Here is a 12933-nt window from a genome sequence, read left to right on the forward strand (position 1 = left end):
AGGCATAAAATTTCATAAGACAACGTATATCTATCAATATACCAAAAACAATTATTCAAAATATACCACCTAATTGATTTATTGAAAATGCCACTACCCTGAATACAAAAATACATCCAATAATATAATATGATAAATCTAAAACTATTGTCCAAATATTTTAACTATTACCTCACATTACTGGGAAATAGTTCAACAATAGTACAAAATATAATGGTTCTGTTAATGAAGTAAATCCTTTGAAAACGCAACACATTAGTTCTGCTTGTAGATCATTATGGGTTGTTGGGACCAGTTACTTGAATATAGCTGGAACTCCACTATAAACAAATAATAATTTTTAATTTCATAAAATTAAACAAAAAAATAGATGAACTTATTTTTTAAATACCTTATATAAATAGGTAATTAAAATGTTTGTGTATGGCCTATCCATTCCATACACAATATAACTATTACAAATTATAGTTATCAATCTTGACCCACTAGAACCCACACAAATTTTTTTTAATAATAACATCAAATCTTAATTCAATAAACCAACCACCAGTCTATATTTCTACCTACCTACTTAAGTATTCAAAATTATGTTTCTATAAAAACTGAAACCAAATACATACATAGCAATAACTTGTTGTCAACATATTTAATTATGATCCCAGTAAGTAGTACTAAAGGTATTGTAGAAGATGCCACAGTTAGAGCAGCTAAATAAGCATTGCCTGAAACTGTTTGTCCAGCAAACACCGTATTCTATTTTAAATGCCATTCTAAACCGTACATAAATTTACACCATCTGTATTTTGTAGTTTGTAATAAGATTATCTAGAAAACAATTCAGGTAAGCATACAAGAATAGTAATACATCTGTAACATGTAAAATAACTAACAAATTTTTTTTTTATCACACCTGCACCGAAAGTTTAGTTTTTGATGATGACGGTTGAAGCGTTGGAAAGCGACGTTTTTCCGTCTAGCGGGCGGTAAAGTGGGAATCCTCAAGAGTACTGACCTCAGATATCACGCGTATTCCCTGAACAAACAGACACTAAAATCTATACTACGATCCTCATAAAACATAAACTTTTTAGTTACATCTTATATTTATATTATAACCTCCTTGCATGACGCGTAAACATTTTTCTTTCATGAAATTGTTTTCGTATAATAATTTTGATGTTACATAGATCTCTCCTTTGTCGTGATTATATTTTTTAATTCTTATTTTATTTTAATACCTATAATAATTATTATTTATACTGAAATCTATATTCTATACCACGGTCCTTACAAAGCATAAACTTTTGGATACATCTTGTATTCATATTATAACATCCATGCATGCCGCTAAGAATAAATAAAATAAAATCGTTTTTTTCATGAAATATTGTTTTTGTATAATAATTTGGTTGTTGCATAGTTCCCCGCATAATGCATTACCTTCGCCTTGATTACATTTTTTTATTCTTATTTTATTTTAATATAATAATTATTATTTGTACTGAAATCTATAGCACGGTCCTTACAAAACATAAACTTTTGGTTACATCTTATATTCATATTATTACCTCCATGCATGACGCTTAAAATAAATAAAACCAAATCGTTTCTTTCATGAAGTATTGTTTTCGTAGAATAGTCTGGTTGTTGCATAGATCCTAGCCTGAATTACCTTTGTCGTGATGGCGCGATCAATGAACGCAGAGGCGTGACAAAAAATAGTATGTGTGGCTCGTGCGGGAAGGCAATTTCAGTATAGGGTGAAATGCGGCCCTTGCCTACAGCTCGTGCCTCACACGTTTCCCGCGACTGAAATAGCTCACTCCCCACCCTTGCCACACAATATACTATTAAAATTGATGCTAAAGATGTGTAAGATTTTAGAAATATTCTAGTTTTAATTTTAGATTCCGAGTGGAACGATGAATGTATTGATTTTACAATGATGTGTGTTTATTATTCTTTGTTTTTTGTTTTTATTTTTTTATTTTTATGCCTGTGTACACGATACGTAGTCGAAATAATGTTTCGATTTTCAACTTCAGTATCTCGTTCGATGGGAAAGTGAATATTGTTGGTGCATTGGAGAGGTTACAATTTAAAATACCCAATAGTTTTCAAGAGCGCTGGGAGAAAACAACATAACAATTAAGAAAAAACGGGAATTTATACGCAAAATCGGTTATCCACAAAATCGATTTTGATTTTTGGTGTAACTCTAAAACAAATTAACGTATATACATAACATTTTCACTGGTTATTTATATTTGCATTTTTTATACACGATAAAATTTTCAAAATATTTTGATTTGTTTTGAACTGTTTAGGAACATTTTCTGTTTCCAATTTTATTAGTCTTTTTTTTTTTATGAATGTCAATAAAACTTTATTTGTTAGGTGAAAAAGCTTGAAATTTAAATACAAGGCTCTTACTATATTGTTACAATGACGTTTGAAAAATATTTTTTAAAAATTTTTCAATTTTTTGTGTTTTCTTTTTCTATAAATATAAATTATATTTTATTTGTTTGGTAAAAAAGCGTGAACATTTATTGCAAGGCTCCTGATATATTGTTACGATAGCAGTTGAAAAATATTAAAAATACATAGGCACAATTTTTTTTTATAAGCATTTAAAGTTTGAATTTTGACAAAATTTAATAATTATTTTGTAATTAATAATGTATAAAATGTTCACATTTTATAGGTAAGGATTGAAAATTGAAAACAAGCTTCTACGTAAATACGTTATATATAAATTACATTATTCAGAATAATATCATCAAATATACTTAGTAATATCATAGGCTGACCGTTTTCGCTCAGAATCGTTTTTCTTATACAATGATATTATATATCAACAATTTAAAACTTTGTCATCTATATAGGTACATAATTTAAGTTAGAATAGTATGTATTAAATAAAATCAATTTGAATAAATATTAAATATAGTCATGATGCCATTAAACAAAATTCTATAATACAAGCCATGATGATATTTCTGAAATATTTAGAGAATATGACCATTTTTTAGGACAGTAAGTCTACTTTTAACATTTTTCATGCCTCTTATAAATCCTGATCAAACCAAATGGCTGAATGAGTATGAGTGAAAACTTGCAACTTTAGTTCAACAATTTGAATATTATATACAGTGATATTTACCTTTTTAAGTATTTTAAATTACAATTAATATTAGTTAGTTAAAGAGAATAAATGGCTGTTATTCTACTGTCCAGTAGGTAAGTTATATGTGGCCAGTGGGTCACTAAAATGGATGGTATTAAATATGCATTAAATGATATAATATCATTGCAAACGAAATACGATTCTGAGCGGAGACGGTTTGTCAGCTTAGGATATTTTATATTATATTTGTATTGTTATTATTAATACACTAACCGGTAAGTTCTATTAATATTATTTGTGTATAATAATATATTAGTAGAGGCACCTACTGTAGAAGTTTTAAGTGACCACAAATAATATTTTTAAATAGTAAAACTAAAATCATTATTCTTTGTTTAAATATCTAATTTTGTCTAAATTTGAACTTAAAATAAATAGTTACCTATAAAAAAACTGTGTTTATTTAATTTTTAGATTGTTTGGTTACAGTACGAAATACTTCCGTGGAAACTCTTTTTAAATTTTTGATTCATAACTATAAAAAATGGACCTATGCATTTTTATCTGCATAATAATATTTAAATTATTATGTTAACTATGTACCTATTTTATATTCTGAGCGAAGCGATGAATGTATTGATTTTACAATGATGTGTGTTTTTTTTTTATTTTTTTGTTTGAAGACACCTTTTAGAGCAGTAAAAATGCTTCGATTTTCTTCAACAGTACCTTTTCTGATAGGAAAGTGAATCTAGTTGGTACTTTGGACAAGCGACAAGATAAACAAAAGAAAAATTAAGGAAAAACGGGAATTTTTACACAAAATTGAATTTGGTTTTTGGTGTAACTTTAAAACAAATGACCGTAGATACTTGAAATGTTCACTGGTTGTTTATATTTGCATTTTCTATACACTATAACATTTTCAAAATATTTTGATTTATTTTGAACTGTTTAGGGACATTTTAATTTTCCATTTTTATTTTAGTTTTTTTTCTAAAGATATCAATACAATTTTATTTGTTGGCTAAAAAAGCTTGAAAATTTAATAGAAGGCTCCTAGTATATTGTGTCGAAGGCAGATGAAAAATATTAAAAATCCTTAGTCACAGTTTTTTTTTTCTAAGCATTCAAAGTTCATAAATTGACAAACTATATGGAAAAATCAAAGAAATTAACAAATTATTTTGAGTTAAAAATTCGTAAAAATTTTTCTTTTTAAATCTTAGGTTTTAAAATGTAATACAAGATTCCTCATAAGTTTGTCTACCTTTTCAAAAAAAAAAAAATGTCTATTAGAAAGTCAAATTAAATTTTTATGAGCGTTTGAATTTCAAATTTTTACAACGTTGGATATTCACTCGATTTCTCATATAGCGATTTCCTTATATTGTTGTAATTCAAAAACGAACGAATTTAGATACTTGAAGATTTCACTGAATGTTTATATTAGCATTTTCTATACACCATACAATTTTGAAAATATTTTGAATCTTTTTGATCTGTTTACGGACATTTTCAGTTTTCAATTATTATAGTTTTTTTTTCAATAAATATCAATTAAGTTTTATCTGTTGGGCCAAAAAGTGTAAAAATTTAATACAAGGCTCTTGATATTTTAATACAATATCAGTTGAAAAATTTTAAAAATTAATATGCACAATTTTTTTTTATAAGCATTTAAAGATCGAATTTTGACAACATTTATCAAATTTATAATTTAACAATTATTTTGTAGTTAAAAATTTGTAAAATGTTCAACTTTTATAGCTAAAGATTGTAAATTGAACACAAGGCTCTTAGGCTCCGCGTAAATAGGTTATATATAAATTACTTTATTCACAATAATATCATCAAATATACTTGGTAATATCATAGGCTGACTGACGGTTTTCGCTCAGAATCCTTTTTCTCATACAATGATATTCTATCATTGAATTCAAATTTAACACCATCCATTACAGTGATCCACTTGTAACCTACTGTACAGCAGAGCGACATCCACTTACCCACCTTTTTTTAATTTTTTTAAACTGATATTGTAACAATGTGTGTTGAGCGTTGTACTAAGTTTTTAATCTTTTTAACCCAACGAATACCCTACTAATTATATCGACATTTATAGAAAAAAAAAACTAAAAAAAATTAAAAATGTCCGTAAACAGCTCAAAACAAGTCAAAATATTTTGAAAATTTTATCAAGTATTCAAAATGATACAATAAATAATATGGTGTAAATTCAAAGTAACTACGGTTATTCGTTTTTTGAATTAAAATAAGGAATTTAATCCGTGAGAAATTGAGTGAATATACAATGTTATAAAAATTTGAACTTCAAACGCTCATAAAAATTTAATTTAAGTTTCCTGGAGATATTTCTTATGCATTTCAATCCCCCCCTTGGTATTTATTATTAAAGGATTCAAGTAAATATATAGACACTGAATCGTCAATCGTTTTAGTATTAACTATGTATTTTTCATTTTTGTAAATACAGTAAGAAAAAAATCAATTATTAAGTTATTAATAGACTGTTATTGTTACGCCACTGAAACTCCGCAATGTCCTAAATGGTGCGTTTTCTGTATAATATGCGGGTCGCTAATTTGGTGAAATAGTTTCCCTTAAATGAGTTATATCCTTCCCAATTTGAGGACCAATAACTTCCACCAATGATTCAAAATCTATTGGTGCCATTCTTATAAAGTTTTTGAATCCTGGATGTTCCAGTCTTAAATCATTTAGTAAGTCATTACCATTATAACGACTTCTACTTTCAAAAATTGTACGTTGCCACCAACGTCTTTTATGAAGTTTTTTTTTTTTTTACTCGAGAAACTAACGATGTAAAAACAAACGCTGCACTTACAATAATTATATCTTCGTCACTCATATTGAAAAAAAAATAAAACTAATAAATTGTTGAAAAACTGGCAATTACACGTTCACACCGCAATAGATGGGTTCGTACTAATATAAAAATAAATAATATGAGTGGGAAATCTTTAAATTGCCAATTTAAGCGGGAAATCGTTGTGTATGTAGAACGAACACTGTTCTCGAACATTTTAAAGTACAGTAGCATTGGTTCGTCGAGTCAGGAAACATTCTCAACGAACATGTTCGACAACAATGTTCGTCCTAGTGTGGACCCGGCTTTAGACGTACCAGCTAGACACGGCTGTAGTACTGTACAGTTGTAAATTTGTAAAATAAAAACAAGATATATTAAGACTAAAATACCAAAATCAATATATTAAATTATGGTATTGTCTTATAATAGTATATTACACGTATATTACACTGATTAGTGAATCAGTCTATTGAGTATCGGAAATCGGCATTCTTATTTTATTTGTATGGAAAAACGACATTGGTATTTTTAGACAAAAATGATTTGAATGAGCTGATAGTAATTTTATTTGTATAAAATAATGTAACATATTATTTACATTTAAACGTAGAACATTAAAATCTATACCTACTATCTAAATCAGCGTTTCCCAAACCATGGGTCGCGACCCATCATTGGGTCGTGAAATTTTTTTGATGGGTCGCGACTCGCAGTTACGATTACAGTTATTTTAGTCGTAAATTGATAAATAGTATAAATAACTAGTATATTACTAACCACTTATTTGTGCGAAAAAGGATTTTCTACCATGGCCAATATTAAAACAAAACAAAGAAACAAATTAGATGTCACACATGACATGCGCATTAGTTTATCTAAAATTGTACCCCAGTGGGAAATTTTATGCAACAGTGTCCAAAATCAAAATTCACACTAAATTTTCTATTATACTAATTTTTTGTATTTTATATTTTTATTATAATTTATTTTATGTATTTATTTATTAAGTTATTATTATTCAGTATATTGTAATCGTATTGTATTTTATAAAAAACTCAATGATAAAATGGATTATAATAAAAATCTAATTTATTTACGGCATACTTATTTTTTTTTTTTTTGGGGGGGGGGGGGTCGCGTACATAATAAAGATTAAATTTATGGGTCGCCATTGCAAAAAGGTTGGGAAACGCTGATCTAAATCATAATCAGTTTTTAGAACTTTAAAATATTAGTTACTTTGCCTGTTTCTACAGCAACGCCAGAACGGAGCTTTTCCACACTAAAACGCTTAAAATCTTACTGCCGAAATTCAATGAATGAGGTTTTTCTTATATTATTTTCTAATATTGCTATACAGAATTATAATTTATAATGTAATACATTATTAATTATTTGTATTGTCCTTAGGAACGTCTCAATGGACTAGCACTATTATCGCTTCATCGTACAGTAGACATAAGTATCGATGGAGTAATTATTGATGAACTGGCAATAAAACTAAAAAACTTGATTTTGTATTATAAGTATAAAGTAATGAAAGTATGAGTATGTAATTATTATTATTTATTATAGTAAAAATAAATATTTATGATACTATTATGTTTGTACTAAATTTATTATTGTGTTATTGGACATAAGTCATAGGTGGTGATAGTAGGATGGTAATCATTAAAGAGTTTATTCTCTAAGAATATTTTTTGAGTGTAAATTAAAAATTGAAATTTATTTCAAATCTAATGAAAAGTAATCAATATGTTATTGTTATTCGCTAAGATTAATGACTAATAATTGGTATTAAATGTTGTGTACACTGTACAGTATGTAGTGAGTAAGTATAGGAAACCTCAAAGGGGGTGTGGGGGGAAAAGCCCCCCACTATTACATATGTCATCCAGTGCTTCATACCCTCCCTTAAGCGATTCCTAAATACGCCGCTGACCTATACAACCAACGCATCAAAATTATTAGTGACTTCCAAGTTCCAACCACAAGCTGTACTGGTTTTAGATTATTACCAAGTATTATTATTACGCATTTATACAACATCGTTGGATCTTTTTGAAAATGGCCAAACAAATGGCTGTTGTTTTGTTTTTCGCGTGACCCGAAAACGCTAAAGCCGTGCATATGTAATTCAAAGGTCACGTCTGGGAGGAAAGTAGGTGGTAGGTCAAAAAAGTGTTATCATTAAAATATAATTTTATAATAAATTGTTAGAAAATTGATAGATGCGTTAATGATACATTGTCATTTGTCGTGACAGTTTAATTTTGATCAGCTGGATTGCATGTTCATAGAATTAAAAATAACATGCATTATAAAATTATTACTACTTTTATAATATGACTACATGTCTACATCTATATATATATACGTGTCAATATTACAATAATAAACGCAATTGGACGTATAGTAGCAGCGGTTTATTATTATTATTATTCTATAATATGTGCCTCGCATACGCTTTATTACCACCTACTACCTTGGTTGAAATATAGAAGGTTATTGCATATACACCCCTTTTCTATCAAATATTTGATGATAAAAACAAAAATGGCACCGTAAAGAGAGTCAATAATAATCAAGTATGTAAGCAGGGGATTTTGAATTTGTTAGCTTTTGTCGGCGTATTTTTGATGATTGATTATTGATATTTGTGATATCCCTTAACGCAGCCATTTTATTTCTTATGATAACAATCCGAGTCGATATGCAATAACCTGTATATTAGTCATAAATAATATTATGTTATTTATGATATTAATTCAACCATGCCTACTACGTAGCACGATTTAAGATATAGAAAAAATAAGTAAATTAAAAGAAAAGATAAATCAAATTATTGAGGATGATTGTTGGGACCTTAATGATATTTTATTAAATATAATTATGCTGATTCTAATGTATTTTATTGTATTATACATTTTTTAGCTGGGTAATTAAATATACCTATATATCTTCAATTATATTTATTTTTGATGAAAATTTTACTTAAATTTAAATATTTTAACGATTGTTAATTGTTATTATAATTATTTTTGTTAATAGGTATATAGCAAGACGTTTAGTCAACAGAACAAAATGTGATATGTGAAAAGGGTTGAAAACTCTTAACATTTCAGAAAACTTAATTGGTAAAGAAGCCGATTTAATTAATATGAAGACAAAAGGGTTTCTTACTTACCCCAAAAGTAATTTATATATTATATTCAAACACATAGAAAAATGTTTTACCATACATGTCAATTTAAATGATGTTTTTAAAAAAATATTTGAAGAATTTTTCAAAAAAAATTTCAAATTTTTAAAATTTCCATGTACCATTTGTCAACATCAAACAGATATACTAACAAATATTTTTGCATACTACATAAATATGCTCATGAGGCAATATAGTTATATGCAAGACCAAGCCAGTAAAAACTAAACAAAACAAAAAAAGGTGTCAAAATTGGTTAAAACATAATAAATTAATGTTAAAAATGAATAAAACTGTTCTGGTATAATAATACTCGATAGTAAATAATCATAAGATTTTTACTTGAAGTATTTCTCATTTCTTGTTACAGAATAAAATAAAAATACCTACCTACTTGTAAAAATTCTTAAATTATAATTTACTAAACTAAGTAAATGGTATATTGTATATTTGTATATTAATGTATAACCTTTTTGACATTAATTCATATATTATAATCGCTAAACGTTATAACATTTAAAACCACAAAAACCAGAATCATGACAAAATAATATATACTTTTTCATAACTAGAATATTAAGTTAATTATTAATCATCTGTTAACTCATATTGGTTTATAATCATATTAGGTATAAAGTATAAACATTAAATATTAAAATTAGAAGTTAAGTAGGAAGTTACTAATTTAGTACATACCACGAATAATAATATTTATATAAGTATATTATCTTAATTTGTGGTACATACACTCATACGAGTATACGACCGTTGCCATAGTACGTTTTGGATTGTTGAGTCCCCACCATGAACTAAGAAGATATGGACTGATCACGTATACCCAAATACCGGTCAGGAAATGTTATGGGTACAAAACTATACGATAGTAACGCCCTATAGCGGAGAACAATGTTCTCTATATGTCATATAGAAGTTAATAATATTATTTATATTGAATTAGGTATATTCTATAATTATAAATAATTATTATAATATTTTGTTTGGAAATCCTAAAGCATTACTCCAAGCTTCCCAAAATAAATACTATGAATATTTAATATTTTGTTATTTTTTGTTGCTACAAATCCAACATTTTAGTTAGCGTTGTTGACAAGTACTTATGAGCCTCGTTCAATCTATGTATGATGAATGATGATATAGTATTTAATTTATAATTTATTCATGTTTATAATTAAATATACGTAATTGGTACTTTTCTGTACAACTGTGTTTATTTATTTTATAAAAATGGTAAGAAAATGTGCAATTAAATTGTGCGCAAGCACAGATGATATTAGTAAATGTACCTTTTTTAAAGTTCCTAAGACCTCGGTAAATATTTGGACTGATATTGTTTCAAAGGTAAATGGTTTTGCTACAAAAGTTAATTTTGTATGCGAAAAACAATTTAAACCAGACGAATTTTTAAACAATTATTCAGGATGGTCCGGTTATAACACTAATGATGAAGTATGTTGATTTTATTCATAAATATTTAATACAATTGTACTTAAACATATTACTTACAATATTATAGTTGACTCTTTTTACATTAAGACTCAAGCCTGGTCTAAAAAAAGGTTCTTTTCCCTCGGTTTTTAATTATGAAACAATAAATAATACATCAAGTTTATTATGTAAACAGGTAATTTATTATTAAATGAAAGTTATAAATAAAATTACATGTAGAAATAAAACATTTAGGTTTCAAACAAAAGATCAATAGAAGATAATCTTGATGATAGTAGTCTTAAATGTAAGCGACAATTGTTGTAGCCCATTGAGAGTACTGAAACAGAGCTTATACTATATAACAATAATTCACAGCAGGGTAAAAAATAATAATATATGCATATATAAAAATACAGGTGCACTATCCAATATTTTTAATTTTTTTATGAAACAGAGTCAGTGTTTTGAAACATCTGAACATTGGATATCCGATTTGAAACAAATTCCAAATACAATACTCCCTCGTCAAGACAAATTATTGGATTTGGAACGCGAACCGGTTTTTCGGTCCCAAGAAAGGCTCTATACTATAAGATAGGGTTTTTTTTATTTCCTCGGTTTATACGAATTATTTCGGTTAACACGAAACTCGAAAAAATTGTAGGCACCATATTGTCGTTTTGTTGATTAACACGAACAGAAAAATATCAATATGTATCTATTTTCGTTTTATTAGTCCTTTAATCTTTATAACACAGTTTTATCGATACCTTATCTTATCCCTACTATGTACATATACATTTGTATGTGTGCAATCTAGTTCGGCGATAATCGCTCTCGTTTAAACTACATAATTGTTCTATCGATCAGTTGATCAGTTGATTTTGTTGGCGATTTGTTGTGTATACATAGCTGAAGTATTGACCAAAATGAGTTTGAAAAGGAAGCAAATGTTTATAGATCTAAAAACTAAACAACTCATTTTAGTAGAAGTCGAAAAAGGTACACTGCCTAAAACCAAAATCGCGGAGAAATTTGGCATTCCAAAATCAATATTATCAACATTTATTAAAAATAAAAATAAGATTGACAAAGCAGTTGCGCTTGGTTCAACCAACAGTACAAAGCGTCTACGAAAACCTATGCTTGAAGACGTTGAAAAGGAACTTTTGAAGTGGTTCAAAAAAGCCAGAGACTCCAACATTCCACTGTCGGGTGGACTTGTGCGGGAGAAAGCAAGGGAGATTTGCATTTCCAATGGCGTTGAACATATGGCGTGTTCTGATGGCTGGTTATGAAGATTTCAAAAACGGTATAATATTTTTTGTCATGTTTTGAGCGGCGAGGCAAATAAAGTTGCAGATGTAGACGTAAACAAATGGCTTCAAGGGTTCATAAAAGTGAGGCAATCCTATAGCGAAAATGATATCTTCAATATTGATGAGACCAGTGTTTTTAATAATTTATTGCCCGACCGTTCATTGGATTTTAAAGGAATGAAGTCGCATGGGGGTGCAAAGAGTAAAGAGAGATTGACTGTTGTGTTGTGCTGCAATTCTACTGGCTCAAAAAAACTCAAGATTTGGGTGATAGACAAATATCAAAACCCCAGATGCTTTAAAAACGTAAATAAGCTTAGTCTTCCATTCCAATACACTAATCAAAAAAACGCGTCAACATCTTTTCGCCTATGGTTACTTAAATTTCAACGAAAAATGGCACTTCAGAATAGAAATGTACTTTTGACTATAGACAATTGCAGTGCCCATAATAATATTGGAGACCTGGAACTGTCAAACATAAAAATAGTTTATTTTCTTCCAAATTGCACATCCAGGTTACAACCTCTGGATCAAGGGATAATTGCAGCTTTTAAATGATATTTCAAGACTAGACTTGTACGCCATGCACTGTTATGCCTTGACTCCGATCAACCATGTGTAAAATGTAATATTTTACAAGAGATGAGGGCAATGGCTGTATCGTTGAATGATGTAACTGCAACAACAATCAGTAAATGTTTTAAGAAAGCCTGGAACGTTGAAAACGATGCCAACTTAACCCCTGAAATACACATTGAGGATGTACAAATATTGGATGACAATGATTGGAATAAATTGTTAGCTCTAACTTCTGATGAAAATGCTCAAACTTTTTCAAATTTTATACTAATGGATACTGATCTTGAGGTCTACGATGAAAATACTCGAGAAGATGAAAACCCCGAAATCTCAGATCAAGAAATTGAACCGACTGAACCTCCAGTGGATAAACCAGTAGTATAAAATTACCTAATGG

Source organism: Metopolophium dirhodum, chromosome 1 (genome assembly GCF_019925205.1).
Source record: "Metopolophium dirhodum isolate CAU chromosome 1, ASM1992520v1, whole genome shotgun sequence".
In the NCBI taxonomy this organism is placed as follows: Eukaryota; Metazoa; Arthropoda; class Insecta; order Hemiptera; family Aphididae; genus Metopolophium; species Metopolophium dirhodum.